This window comes from Rana temporaria, chromosome 13 (genome assembly GCF_905171775.1).
Source record: "Rana temporaria chromosome 13, aRanTem1.1, whole genome shotgun sequence".
NCBI lineage: Eukaryota > Metazoa > Chordata > Amphibia > Anura > Ranidae > Rana > Rana temporaria.
In genome coordinates this window covers 98241092-98255616 of record NC_053501.1, presented here as the reverse complement: position 1 = coordinate 98255616, position 14525 = coordinate 98241092, and positions in this window count along the sequence as shown.

The window sequence follows — 14525 nt, the reverse complement described above, 5'->3', positions numbered from 1 at the left end:
AGGTATGCGCAATTTTTTCCTTCTTACAAAAAAAAATAATAACAAACATACAAATATTCATAACAGAAACATACACAAAGCCCCCCCCCCTTTTGCATCAGAGACAATCAGAGTTCTCCTACCACAGTTATCGAAAATTCGCAATCATTTTCGCATTAGCGAAATTTCGCAATTTTTATTTTTTTATATTCGGCAACATAAAAGGATCGCCTCAGCTTAGCTACTCGGCCCAGGGTCTCTAATCATACCAGCAATGCTTTTAGACGTCGATAGGATGTGATCTGTTTTAAAAATAAAATTGAAAAAATGCGAATATTCGGAATAGCGAATATTCACCGCGAAATTCGAAATATATCGCGAATACTCGAATATGCCATATTCGAGCCGAATATTCGCAGTACGAATATTCGTGAGCAACACTAACTATTATATTAAAATCTGATTGCGCCATCAATATAAGAAGTGATTTACATACTATACATTCCCTTTCTAATTCTAATTGCAACAATCTTTGTACATTCATATAAACATTTAAAAGCATAAAATGCGAAGGGGAAATTCTCAGAATTCTATTCTATAAACCTGAGCAAGCATACAATTGACACATACGTTTGTTTCTTCCCCTGCCACACTTCCACAAATGTCTGAAAACGCTCCATTGCCCAAACAAGTGGGGGCAACCCTTCATTGCGAGAGAGACTTGTCATCCAACTTTTTTGGTCTAGAGGCCCAGGAGTCAAGAATTCTTATGTAACCAGAGTTTTCCCCCCAGAGGACAAAGTCTGTGAGTGACAAAAAGACTGTCTCCTGGAGAAGTAGAAGGCATAGGTGCCCTTTGTGATGCATGCTTACCCTTCTTACACAGAGGTAAACGATAACTCTTCCCTCCTGATATCTTATGGATATTGTATACAAAACCAAACCTGGCCCAAACAAATATTCCCTATGAAAGGGAAAACCTGCCTGCCAACAGCTTCTAATGCCCCGGTACACACGATCAGAAATTTCTAACAAGAAAAGTCCGATGTGAACTTTTGGTCTGAAATTCTGACCGTGTGTATGCTTCATCAGACTTTTGCTGTCAAAATTTCCACCAACAAAAGATTGAGAGCTGGTTCTCAAATTTTATAACGGATAAAATTCCGACTGCAAATTCCGTTTGTCTGTAGCAATTCCAACGCGCAAAATCCGACGCATGCTCGGAAACAATTTGAAGGGCACGTCTCTCTTTTTCTCAAGTTTGCCTTAAAAAACAAAGACCCCAAATGAAGTTGGCTAAACCTTCTTTCAGATCACACTCTCCTAGAAAGTCACTACATTCCCCCTTAAAGCTTTGGTAGATGCCAATTAGTGTTACTTGCGGCTGCATAGCATCCAATACCACAGCAAAAGATGCCTTAAACAACGTTTCCATTTTTTTATCAGCTAGATCCTTAAAGACTGGGACATCATCCACAGTACAGGTAGGACTCTTATTAAGATAAGAGATTGTTGAATTCACTGAAGGCATAGGGTATAGCTATGCAAACCTTTTTGGTGGAACACACACTTTGTCAGGATGAGTCCACTCATGCATAGACCACCTCTTCTAGATGAGGATGTAAGGGGGATGACTGGGAACCTTATGACAGCCACCATGGACCTAGGGATAGTATGTCATGAAGTGGCAACTTCAAATCAGCATGGACCATGTTGGGCAGAGAGCCTACTAAGGCTTTTTGGGCCTGGGTTATATTCTGACCATGGAGTTCCTTAGGTACAGAATGCTCCAATGGATTCACCAATAAGACACTAAGCAAGCTCACCCATCCATCCATGTATGCATGCTTTATTTTGCTTAGAAATCACTTTGAAAAGCACCCATCTAGCCCCCTAGCATTTCTGGCCATGGTCATCTTGAGTAAGGAAACATCATTGATGTAGCATTTTCTTTCTAGAATCTATCTGCCATTATCTCAGGCATGCAGGCAGGAGGGCCTGCTTAGCTGAGAAAACCAATCCTCCCCTTCTAAAGACTCTTGTGATGTATGACACCATTTTCCTAGGCCTGGAATCCAGGAAGCAAATGAAAAACGTAAAAAATTATTCAAAATAAATAAAGTTTCAAACAAATAAATACAATATACTTTCCTCTCTGTTTATTAATGGTTAAAAAAGAGTGGGGACAACTGCGCTAGGTTCGAATTGCGCTAAACCAAAATAGTTATTTCATAGGGAAAAAAACATGTGATGGGCATATAGCCCAAATTGTGTGTCGTATTAAGGTAGTGACCTTAATGGCAATCAAATGAAATTGATATATCACAAAGTGTAATAATGTCTCGAAACAGAGGGGGCCGCCACCACCCAAATAGAGTGATTGGGTGAGTGCATTACTCGCATGCCCAAAGTGAGACACTATTGTGAGGATTTCAGTGAATGATCACAAATCCACAAATAAATTATCATAAACAGTGTAAATTATAAAAACACAAATCAAAGAGTGAATATGTAAAGAGATTCAGACGTATTAAACCAAAGTCCATATGTTTGTCTGGATGAATACAAAAACAGTTTGTGAAGGGTTCAAATGAAGAAAGAACACCCGTGCACAATCCAACTGGTAAAGGGTCCCAGTCACCACATGTGAATCCACCACCGTGTTAAAATCTGCTTACCAGATGAAAAGGTCCTAATGGACCAAACCCAGCATTTCACTCCACATTAGGGGCTAGATGTTGATATGTCCGTGCCAAGGGACTGGAAATGTTGTGTCCACAGCAGGGTATGACTTCACATAGGGCTCAATAACATGGGTATATGGAAGAAAAATGCTCCACATAGCATAAAACCAAAGATGATTTATTTAAAAACTAGCAAGTAAGTAAACAACTCACATTTAAGCAGATGGGTGGTGGCGGCCCCCTCTGTTTAGAGACATTATTACACTTTGTGATATATCAATTTCATTTGATTGCCATTAAGGTCACTACCTTAATACGACACACAATTTGGGCTATATGCCCATCACATGTTTTTTTTCCTATGAAATAACTATTTTGGTTTAGCGCGATTACCCCCCCTGTTTATTAATGGTGGCAGCATAGGAATTTAAAATAGTCAATGCTGATTGAAAGAGTGAAGTTCTGCTGTAATTAAAGATTTACATGTCGTTTTTTTCTTTAACTCCCATTTCCATGAAAAAAAAAAATGTTCTTGCCCTGTAGCTTAGAGATGTTATTCATAGCCTTCTTGAAAAACATGTAATTAAATGTCAACTGTGAAAAAAAACAATTCTATTGCATACAAAATGCAACTAGATATTAACAGTGTTACATAATAACATGGGAAAGTCCCAAAGCCATTAAAAAAATCAAAAAATAGATGAACTCAGTTACCTTACCATCATAATGGCCATGTCACATGTAACGCGATTACATGCCTGTAATAGCTACTAGCTAAAGTAAAATCTGTGAATGTATACATGGTACTAGGAAACATCTATTATTACCTGTCTCATCATACAGGTAAACTTAAGGATTACCAGAGCCTATAAAGAGATATCACAATAAATTCATAGATCTTGGGAAATGCTGCCTAAGTTTTTAAATAAGCGCTAAGAACTTGTTTGGATATACTGTGTGTGTATATATATATATATATATATATATATATATATATATATATATATATATATATATATATATATATATCCTTGCATTTAGAAACACATTAAAGTAAGAAATTATTATTTAATGAGTTATGAAACATGCTGTGAAGTTCCAGAGTTATAACTGCTAACCAGTCTAGCAGAGATGATTATTGGCCCATCCCATCAACTGAGCTATTTACGACCAGTATCGGTAAGTTCTCTGGATTGTTTAAGGTTGCAAAGGTGAGAGTTTAAATAGGATTTCCAGACTTAAATTGTAGATTGGGTAATGGAGAGGTCTATGTGACTGATCAATGGATTGATAAGGTCCTGGCATCAGTTAACAGTTTGTGTATTGTATAAAGTAAAGGAAGGAGGTGGGGGGAGTCATCATGGCCATGAATTCTTATGACAAAACGGCAGGGGAGACTTTTGATGCAAACAAACGGGCTGCTACACCCACATCTTTTTGGATGTGTAGCGCTCACCCCGAAGGAGCCGCTGATAATTGATTGGGCCTGTACTCTGCTTTAACACCCCCAATAATTTGGTCTCACTCCCCTCGACACAGCTGTGGTGCAATGCTGGTGTGAAGCTCAATAATAAAAGACAGGTGAATAGACACAGATTATATTCTCTTTACCTGTGTTGTTACCCGGGCATACACTGCTACACCTGTTTAGAGAATTAACAAGCCTCACAACAAATTGTGTTAAAACAAAAGGTAAATTTACTAGAACAGGTTTTATCGTTAACATGGAACCACAATTGGTATACAATAATGAGACAAGAGATTGTAGGTGGCAATCGCCTGAGAGCCACCTGTATTGCTTCAGCAGGAGTGTCTCCAAGTGGGACTAATGCTCAGGCAACAACCTCAGCACTGGGCACCTTCCCACTTTCAGCACACCATGTAGACACTATGAAACCCACTATGCGGCACAGAATATTCGGCAAGAATGATATATCACAGTATAATTAACTCAATATTCCCCCTACAGTCTCTAGTAAGTGGGAACAGCACCGCAAGGCCTTGCGGTAGGAATACAGTATAGTCTCTGGTCTTCTTTCTTCTGTCTTCTGCTAGCTATTGTGAGACAAAGGGCCAGATTCTCAGACTTATGTCGGTGTATCAGTAGATATGCCGTTGTAAGTCCAAATCCGCGCCGTCGTACATTTAAGCGTATTCTGGAAACCAGATACGCTTAAATTAGGCTAAGATACGAGCGGCGTAAGTCTCCTACGCCGTCGTATCTTAGGGTGCATATTTACGCTGGCCGCTAGGTGGCGCTTCCGTTGAGTTTGGCGTAGAATATGCAAATGACTAGATACGCCGATTCACGAACGTACGTGCGCCCGTCGCAATTAGTTACGCCGTTTACGTTAGAGATATGCCGGCGTAAAGATAAAGCTGGTCTCTGTGGTTTCACAGACGACCGGGAGTCCTCAGTTACTTTCTTCAAGGGTCTCTGGTTTGACCACACTGCTAATCCAGCATGCTGTGGTGTAAAGCAGAATCACAGGCTGCTGTTCTGCTCCGCACGATGTAGGCCCGAGCTCTATGAAACACACACACATACAGAGCTCTGCTGGCAGGCCATGCGTCCCAGGCACAAGAGACCCAAGATGGCCACAACAAGGCCTTTTATATCCTACCCAGCATGCACTTCAGCCCGAGTGTTCATGGGTAGGTGCATAATATTTTACTGTGCTCTGGAAAAAGTCCATTTCACGTTTTAGCCACTAGATGGTGCCAAATACCAATTTATAGCATTAGTCATGAAACAACTCTGCACAACATTAACATATTAAAAGGCAAAAATGCCTGCGCTACAGATGGATATGAGGGCCTGCGAGGAGGGACTGTTGGAATCTGGAAGCCCAGTTTAAAATATAATGACTTCTGGCTAAAGATTTGGCTTGGGCAAACAGGCCAAAGCTGGACATACAGGGCCTGATCCACAAAAACCCGGCGTAACTTAATTTTTCCCGTTTAAGTTACACCGCCGCAAAATCTCTACCTAAGTCCCCGATCCACAAAGCACTTACCTAGAAATTTTGAGCGGTGTAACTTAAATCCGTCCGGCGCAAGGCGTTCCTAATCTAATGGGGCGAGTCCCATTTAAATTAGGCGCGCTCCCGCGCCGGACGTACTGCGCATTCTCCCGACGTTATTTTCCCAACGTGTTTTGCCCGGTTTTACGTTGCGCCGGGTTTTGAGAATCGCAACGGGCGTAAAATAAAAAAAAGAGTTGCGGCAGGAAATAAAAAAAAAAAAAAAAAAAATGACAGCGACGCGGGATAGAAGGGTATACTTTTACAAGGTGTAAACAGTTTAGGAAAGAGGGGGGGTTTTCCTTGCGCTAGGAGAATGAATATAAATGAATTTCAAATGGATAAGTGAATAAATAAATAGTGAGTAATTCCAGCAGCAACGCTAAACATGTGATATACACGCAAAAAGTAAAAAGAAAAAAGATGAGTTGCGCTAGGAGTCGCAACTTAATGCGAAAATAATATAAATAAATAAATGCATAAATGAATAAATGAATAAAGTGCTAGTGCAAAAAATAGCAAAAAAAAAGGGATGATGCCCAAACAGTCATGGGAAAAACCTTTCGGGGTAATTACAACAATCTGCTATTTGGGACCAAACGCTTAAAAAACTTTGTTAGTCCATTAGAATTGCATACTAATCAATTGTTAGGCAGTCCAAAATGAGAGGGGAAATCAACAGCAGAACCCCAAAACATATGAATGTCCAAATAGATGGGCAAAAAACAGTTGCAGAGTAATAAAATGATCCAAATATTGAACAGCCTCTGGTCTCTGGTCAGAAGAAACATATATTCCCACCGAGAGGTAAGTAAGGGTGTGCTCTTACCAGATCCACGATCATAAAAAGCGTGTCGATCCACTCAGGTCATGGAGAAAACTCGGTCACAGCTGACAGGCAGAATATCCTCTCCAATGTGTTTAACGGCTCCACGTCCATCCGGCGAACCAGGGGAAGAAATAGGCTCAGAATGTGAAGTACCGTCAAATATTTATTAAAAATTGTGCAACATATACACAGCGGTACATATAATTTAAAATTGCCGGCTAAAACAAGCAAACAGATACAAATAAAAAACGTGCGCCCGTGCATCCGGGGTCACGTAAAACGCAATGACGTTCGGTGCGTGGCTCCGCCCTCAGTTTAGACCTTGTAAAAGCAGCCCTAATTTTGCAACGGCAAACTAATACTTACGGAGAAAAAACGAAGCGTAAACGCTTCGTGAATCTCCGTAACTGCTAATTTGCATACCCGACGCTGGATTTCAACGAGAAATGCCCCCAGCGGCAGCTGTGGTACTGCATCCTAAGATCCGACAGTGTAAGTCCCTTACACATGTCGGATCTTCTGCCTATCTATGTGAAACTGATTCTGTGGATCAGTTCCATAGATAGAAACAGGGATACGCCGGCGTATCCCTTTTGTGGATCAGGCCCTTAGTACCCTCATTTGGTAAACTTTAAACAGCTAGAGTTTGTATCAAATTTTCCATCGTTTCAAACCTTAATCTCATCCCTACTAATGAAGAGTAGGCTGATAAACTGCTATAATAATTAGGACTGGAAATATTTTAGCTGGCATTTCCCCAATAGTGGTTACAATTAGGCTATGTTCACCGCAGTGCAGTTCTTTTAAATGGAATACTCCTAGTGGGAAGTTTAAATCTGTACTCAGTGTGAAATATAAGACATGATCTGTAGATTTCAAAGCCCTATAATTCACATTATGTAAAAATGTAATTTTCATTCCCTTATGCCTCGTACACACCGTCGGAATTTCCAACAAGAAAAGTCCGATGAGAGCTTTTGGTCGGAAATTCCGACCGTGTGTAGGCTCCACCTGACTTTTTGTGTCGGAATTTCCGACAGCAAAAATTTGAGAGCTGGTTCTCAATTTTTCCGATGGGAAAAGTTCTTTCGTCTGTATGCAATTCTGCCAGGCAAAAAAACACGCATGCTCGGAATCAATTTGACGCATGCTCGGAATCAATTTGCAGCATGTTTGAAATCATTAACTTCATTTTTCTTCGCTCGTTGTAATTTTGTATGTCACTGCGTTCTTGACGGTCGGAATTTTGTATAACCGTGTAGTATGGAACACAAGTTTGAGCCAACATTCTGTCGGAAAAAAACCCATGGTTTTCTTGTCGGAATTTCCAATTGCGTGTACACAGCATTAAAATTGATTGTTGAGGGGGTGGGAATGTGGGAGGACGGCATGTGACGCATGCACGCACGCTGAGGGAGGGGGTTGGACCGCGCCACGCTGGAGGCCAGGGAAGGAAGGTCGGAGCGATCCGGATGAGCGGAGCTATGGTAAGCCGGCGGCGTTAGTGCAGCGTGAGAGGCTGCAACGCTGACATTTGATCGCTGCCCACCCGCAGTACCAACGCGGAATCCACCCTCCTTCCTTCTATCTACCGCTGCCAGGAGCGGATTCAGAGCCAGGAAACCAAGGATCAGCGGTCACCTACTCGCACCCATCGGACTCTCCAGACCCCCCCCATACTCCGGAGAGACCAGGTAACCTACTCACAGTCTATTCACAGATCCCTGGGTAAGAAGTAGCCCATGCGGATGTCCCACACGCAGAGAAGACGAGAACAGTGGAGTGGTGAGAAAGTACAGAATTGTGCAATTTAAACAATGGGCCTAATCCACAAACAGCGGCGCAAATTAAGTTAGTCAAAACTTATGTCATTTAAATTACGGCGCCCTAATTTGGTGTCGTAAGTGCCGTATCCACAGCGCATTGGCGCATAAAATTGCGCAAGCGTAACTTAAATCCTGAGGCGTAAGGCGGGGTTATTGCAAGTGGGAAGGAAGTGAGCGTGCTTCATTGTAATGAGCCGTGACCCCATGCAAATGAAGGGCCGGCCGTACTGCGCATGCGCGCACAAATCTGCTGCTCACTGGGCATGTGCAGAACTTGGCTTGGCGCAATCAGTGACATAGGTAAAAGGCCAAGCGTACTTAGTTTGAGGATCGCCTTGTGTATAAAAAGCCCCACACAAACACACTTCCCTTGCAAAATGTTTCCCTTCCTAGAGCAAGTTGCTTCTGCTCTGAACGTTTGTTGGTGTTTGTTGGTGAGTTGTGTGTGATAGAAAAGTTCCCCTTCCTAGAGCAAGTTGCTTCTGCTCTGAACGTTTGTTGGTGTTTGTTGGTGAGTTGTGTGTGATAGAAAAGTGTTGGAGGCGTATTAGATTGTAGTTGGTGTTTGTTTCTGCTAAGTGTATTTTCTGTTTGTTTTTTTCTGATTGTATTTTGTGTTTGTTTTTTGCGTGTTTGTTTTTGAATTTGTAGTAGCTGTCTGCTTGTGTGTTTTGATTTTTGTGTGTGTTTCTTCTGTGAGTTTTTTTGTTTGTTTGTTGTGTGTGTATTTTTGTTTGTTTGTCCTGTGAGTTTATTCTTGTTGCTGAGTGGTGTCTGTGATGGCACCCAAGCGCAGGAAGCTAAATTTTTCTTTGATAGAGAAGCAAATTCTTGCTCAGGCCATCGTCCTATATGGGCGATATTTGCATGGCCCTGATAGCCGGAACACCTCCCCGGCCCAAAGGAAGGCGATAATAAAAAAGATTACGGATCAGATCAATGCGGCGCGGGGGGGGGAGACGAGGACCCCTGCTGGCATTCAAAACAAGATTAACGATCTAAAGAGCGTGGTCCGTAACAAGGTGGCACAAAAAAATGCCCATACCACGGGCACTGGAGGAGGGGGACCCTGCCCCATCAGGCTCAGTGAGGAGGAATGGGCAGTGGCCCAGTGTTTCCAGCCAGAGCAGGTGGTGGGCCTGCGTGGATATCAATCTGATGTTCCTGTGAGGCCAGGTAAGTTTTTGTTTTTTCTATCTGGTGATTAGCATGTGTGGGTGGGGGAAGGGAAGATGTGCCAAGTGTGTGGATCCTCAAACCTGTGATTGTTTTGTGTCCTCCACAGATGACCAGGAGATTGCAGGCCCATCAGGCCAGGAGGTTGCTGGCCCATCAGGCCAGGCTGCTGCACCACCCCAAGGACAAGAGGCTGCTGATGAGTCCCAAGAAGGGCAGGATTCCCCAGGGGAGGGGAGTGGCCAACCCTCCCCTCTTGAGGAGGATGAGGGGGAGGAGGATGAGGGGGTGGAGGAAGAAGATCTGCAGATTGGCCGGGAAGTCCTTTTGGCCTCGGATAGGTTGACCCTTGAGGCGACCCTTGAGGCTACCCTTGAGGCTACCCCTGAGGCTGGCAGCAGTCAGGCCACCATCAGGGGTAGCCCCTCCCACTCCTCCCTCAACCCACAAGGGTCACTCTCTCCCCTCCTCCAGGGCCACAAGCCTCAGCGGCAGGCAGGATGGCGACTCAGGAGACCAGGGGGTGGCCGAGCGTCTGCCGGGCAGTCTGCAGAGGGACAATGCCCGGCAGACCCGCCATCTGGGTCAGATAAAAGAGACTCTGACCCAGATGGAGCACAGCCTGGGTGCAATGAAGGAGTCACTCAGTGATGGGGCCACAAACTCATTTGCGGTCATCACATGCTTGTGTGAGCTGCAAACCGCCACACCAGGCGTGGCCCAGGAGGTGACTGCCCTGACCCATGCTGTGCAGGACAATACCAGGGCTGGCCAGGCCAATACGGCTGCCCTCACAATGTGTCTCACAAGGATAGCAGTGGCCTTGGAGGGAAGGCCAGCAGGAGGACAGTCACCAAGGGAGGCTCCTCCTTCCCATGCTCACCCACCCCCCCATGAAGATGCTCCCTCCCCTGCTCACCCACCCCCCCATGAAGATAATCCCTCCCCTGCTCACCCACCCCCCATGAAGATACTCCCTCCCCTGCTAACACCCCCCCCATGAAGATCCTCCGGTTGGCCGTGGCCGTGCCCGTGGGCGGCCCAGGCGTAGCAAACGCTGACGCTATTAATTTTGCAGGGGTACTTTTGTTTTTTATTTTTATGATTTTGTTTGGTATACTGTACTTATGATTTGGTTTATGTGTGTGAATGATGTGTGAATGTGGGGGGGTGGCATTCCTGATTAAATAAGGGTGTCATCCTCAGTTTTGGTGGAGAAGGGATCCCCAGGACCAGGGAGAAGTGATCCCAGGTCCCTGAATGGTGTATGAATGCACAGTGACATAATGGGAGCAGTAACGCCCCGCCACGGCTCCAAAGTACCAATGGGGGGGGGGGGTACTTGGATCTAATCCAATTCGATGTGCATGTGATGTGTCTGTGCTAGGGACCACAGTGGTGTGCATTCATGCATTCTCATTGTGACATAATTAATGTGTGTGTTTACTGTGCAAAGAAACATTCTCATTGTGACATGTTTAATGTGCGTTTACTCTGCAAAGATACATTCTCATTGTGACATGTTTAATGTGCGTTTACTGTGCAAAGATGCCTTCTGCGAGGCGTCTCCTGGCTGCTGTTCCCTCAGCAGACCGGGTAGAGTTGGTTGGGGGGGGGGGATTGTCTGGTTCAGGGGTCAGGTCATCACATATGTCAATCTCCAGGCCCCTTCTCACTGCGAAGTTGTGTAGAATACAACATGCACCGAAGATCTGGCACACAAAGTCTGGGGAATACAACAGGGTCCCCCCAGACTTATCCAGGCATCTGAAACGTGACTTCAGGAGGCCAAATGTGCGTTCCACCACTCCACGGGTACTTATGTGTGCAGCATTGTATCTTTCTTCTCCTGGGGTTTGGGGGTTCCGGTATGGAGTCATTAGATGGGGTCCCAGTGCATATGCAGAGTCACCTGGAAGGGAAAAGCCAGAAGGATGTTAGTCATGCATGTGCCCCTCGTGATGTCTGCATCATGGGGGGGACAGTCATACCTGACACCCATGTCACTCACCAACCAGCCAGCTGTCCCCATACATGTTCTGTTCCAATTCTCTGGAGATGTTGCTGTGATGGAATATATAGCTGTCATGGCTGGATCCTGGGAATTTGGCACAGACGTGCCATATGAGGCATTTGGCATCCACAATCACCTGTACATTGATTGAATGCCAGTGCTTCCTATTTCGGTACATGTGCTCTGTCTCATGGGGGGGTTGTAGTGCCACATGGGTGCAATCAATTGCCCCGATGGTGCACGGGAATCCAGCAATTTGGAAAAAATCGGTCATTGTGTCCATTCGCTGGACCTCCTGGGAGGGTTTGATGAATTGATTGGCCATGCATCTGAGGATTGCAGGGACAACCTGGTGCACACATCTGCTCATGGAGGATTGTGCCATCCCAGCCACACCTCCACTTGTGCGCTGAAAAGAGCCAGTGGCCAGGAAATGCAGTGTTGCCATTACCTTGATCAGTGGCTGCACTGCATGTGAGCGTTGTGTTGGGCTGGTGAGATCATCATGCAGGATTGTGGTTAATTCCAGGATGGCTTCACGGTTGAATCTGAAGGTGCCATACACCTCAGAAGCAGTCACGCCAAACACATCTAGGCGTCTGCGGTAAACCCTCTCCTGTGCCCTCATCCTCCTCCTCTGTTCCCTCCTCCTTCTTTGCGCGTCTAAAGTCACTAGTGCAGTTATGATCATGGATGGCCCTGGCATGTTGGCAGACAGATTGTAGTCTGGCAAGTGTGTGTGCTCAGCTCTTCCTTAATGGTGTTGCTGTAGCAGACCTTTACACGGCTGGTGTAAAATTAGGGCAGCTTTTATAAAGTGGATAATTGCTCCGGGAAACTAACAGAAGCGCACAGGGCGTAGCCTACGCCGCACACACTTAATTTTGTGGATCGCCCTATCTCCCTCATTTGCATCTTTGCCTATCAAAACAGCGGCGTGTCTAGCGTAATTTGCACGCGAAGAAGTGCTGGTGTAATTTTTTTAGGTAGGACGGAAAAACCTGGATTTCATGCGCAACTCATTTTGAGGATCAGGCGCAAAGATACGCGCGGCGCAAATTTCAATTACGCCGCGTATCTCGAGTTAAGTCGGCGCATCTGCTTTGTGGATTAGGCCCAGTGTTTCTTAAGATGGATGGATATGATAGGTCCGATGTGTTTTTCCTTTGATTAAGATATGAGTTTCTGACTGTCACTAGCGGATGGATGCATTGGCTACATGCATGAAATTAACTATTTAACTGGGCTGTTGGTGTTTTATAGCGCTGCCTGCATTCCCTAGGCTCAATATCGTCTTGCTCTCTATTGTGAATTCAAGGTTGGGCTATAATGGAAGAGCCCTCATTAACCCTTTATTGTAAAAAAAAACATATGAGGACCAAGGATATTAATGCTGCTCATTGATTTAACGTTTGGCTCTGTGTTTTGCTCCCTCCCCTGTATGTACCTCTATCGGCTCTCTTAGGTGGCTTAAGCAAAAAGCCCTGACAAGTGCAAGTGTTTCTTTTCTTTTTCTTGTCTCTCTCGGTTTTTTCTACCCATGGGGCCATTGTTTTGATGGACTATTGATTGGAAGCTGTAATATGCCGGGTGTGGGGTAAAATATGGACCACAGCAGAGACCCTGGGTCAGAAGGACTCTGGGGCGGGGGGTCTGTATAGGGATCAGAAGCCCCTAAGACGGCGAGTAGAGAAGTGCTCCCTCATAGTCGGGAGAAACCCCAGGCCCTGGGGTGGGAAAACAACACCCTGGTGCCCCCCAATAAGAGCTTACAGCAAGCCCGTTGCCACCAATTAATACTAATATATGTCCGCGGGGCACTGGAATTTTCCACCCGCTCTCATACAATAAATCCCTAAACTTTTTCAAAACTGGGGAAACGTATAAGAGCCAGGAATAAAGATAATATGAGCAAGACAACAAGGGGTTCGGCCCCAAAGATCCCCCAGGATAAGGCCCCCACTAGCACAATAAGACAATACTTGACCCAGGAGGGGAGTGCTTAGAGCCCGGGCACCGTTAAAAAAACTGAAAAAAAGGGGACGACTAAAAAAGGAACTGGAGAACTTAACCCCTTTAATACAGATACATCGACAGAAGGGATACAAGACATGAGCCACATGGAGGCATCAAGAACAGATACACAAGCTCCATCAAAGGGAGAAATGAGTGTCATGCTAAGGAAACTAGAAGAGGCAATAAAAATGGAAATTAGCGCACTGAGAGCAGATATAGGTCATCTCTTAACACGGGTAGAGGAGGCGGAGGCAAGGTCTGAACAACAAGCTTTGGAATTAAATCTATTAAAAGAGCAATATCTCGCAATTAAACAGGATCAGAGGAGGTTACAGTATCGGTTAGAGGATCAAGAAAATCGTAATAGAAGGAAAAATGTAAGAATACGCTCAATTAAAGAAGAAAGAGGGGAAAATTTGAGGGATATTATGAACACCCTTTTTCTACCCATCTTGGAAAACAACACCAAGGACCATCTTAAAATAGAGCGAGTACACCGTATAGGAAGGGCAAAGAACCGAGAGAGCGAGTGGCCAAGGGACATAATAGTCATATTTAGATTTTACGAAGACAAAGCTGAAATATGGTCATGCTTAAGACGAAAAACACCTCTGAGCTATAATGGAGCAGAAATTCCGATTTTTACAGACCTGGCTTGGGAAACCTTGGCACGAAGGAGACATCTGAAACCACTTTTGGTACAGATGCAGTTATTGGGGATTGAATACCAATGTGGCTTCCCCGCTTGCCTCATCGGGAAGAAAGAATGAGTATCGGCCAGATTAATATTTCCTGAAGATCTTGAAGCATTTTGTCATAAATTAGGCATTCCGACCATAGAACTGCCAGAATGGATAGAATAGATTTTGTCATGAGTGGAAGAGTGGGCCAGGGATAGGCAAGGGAAAAGATGGGTACAAATAGAAAAAGCACAAGCTAATGCACAATTAAGTAACATAATTTGGATACTGCACAATT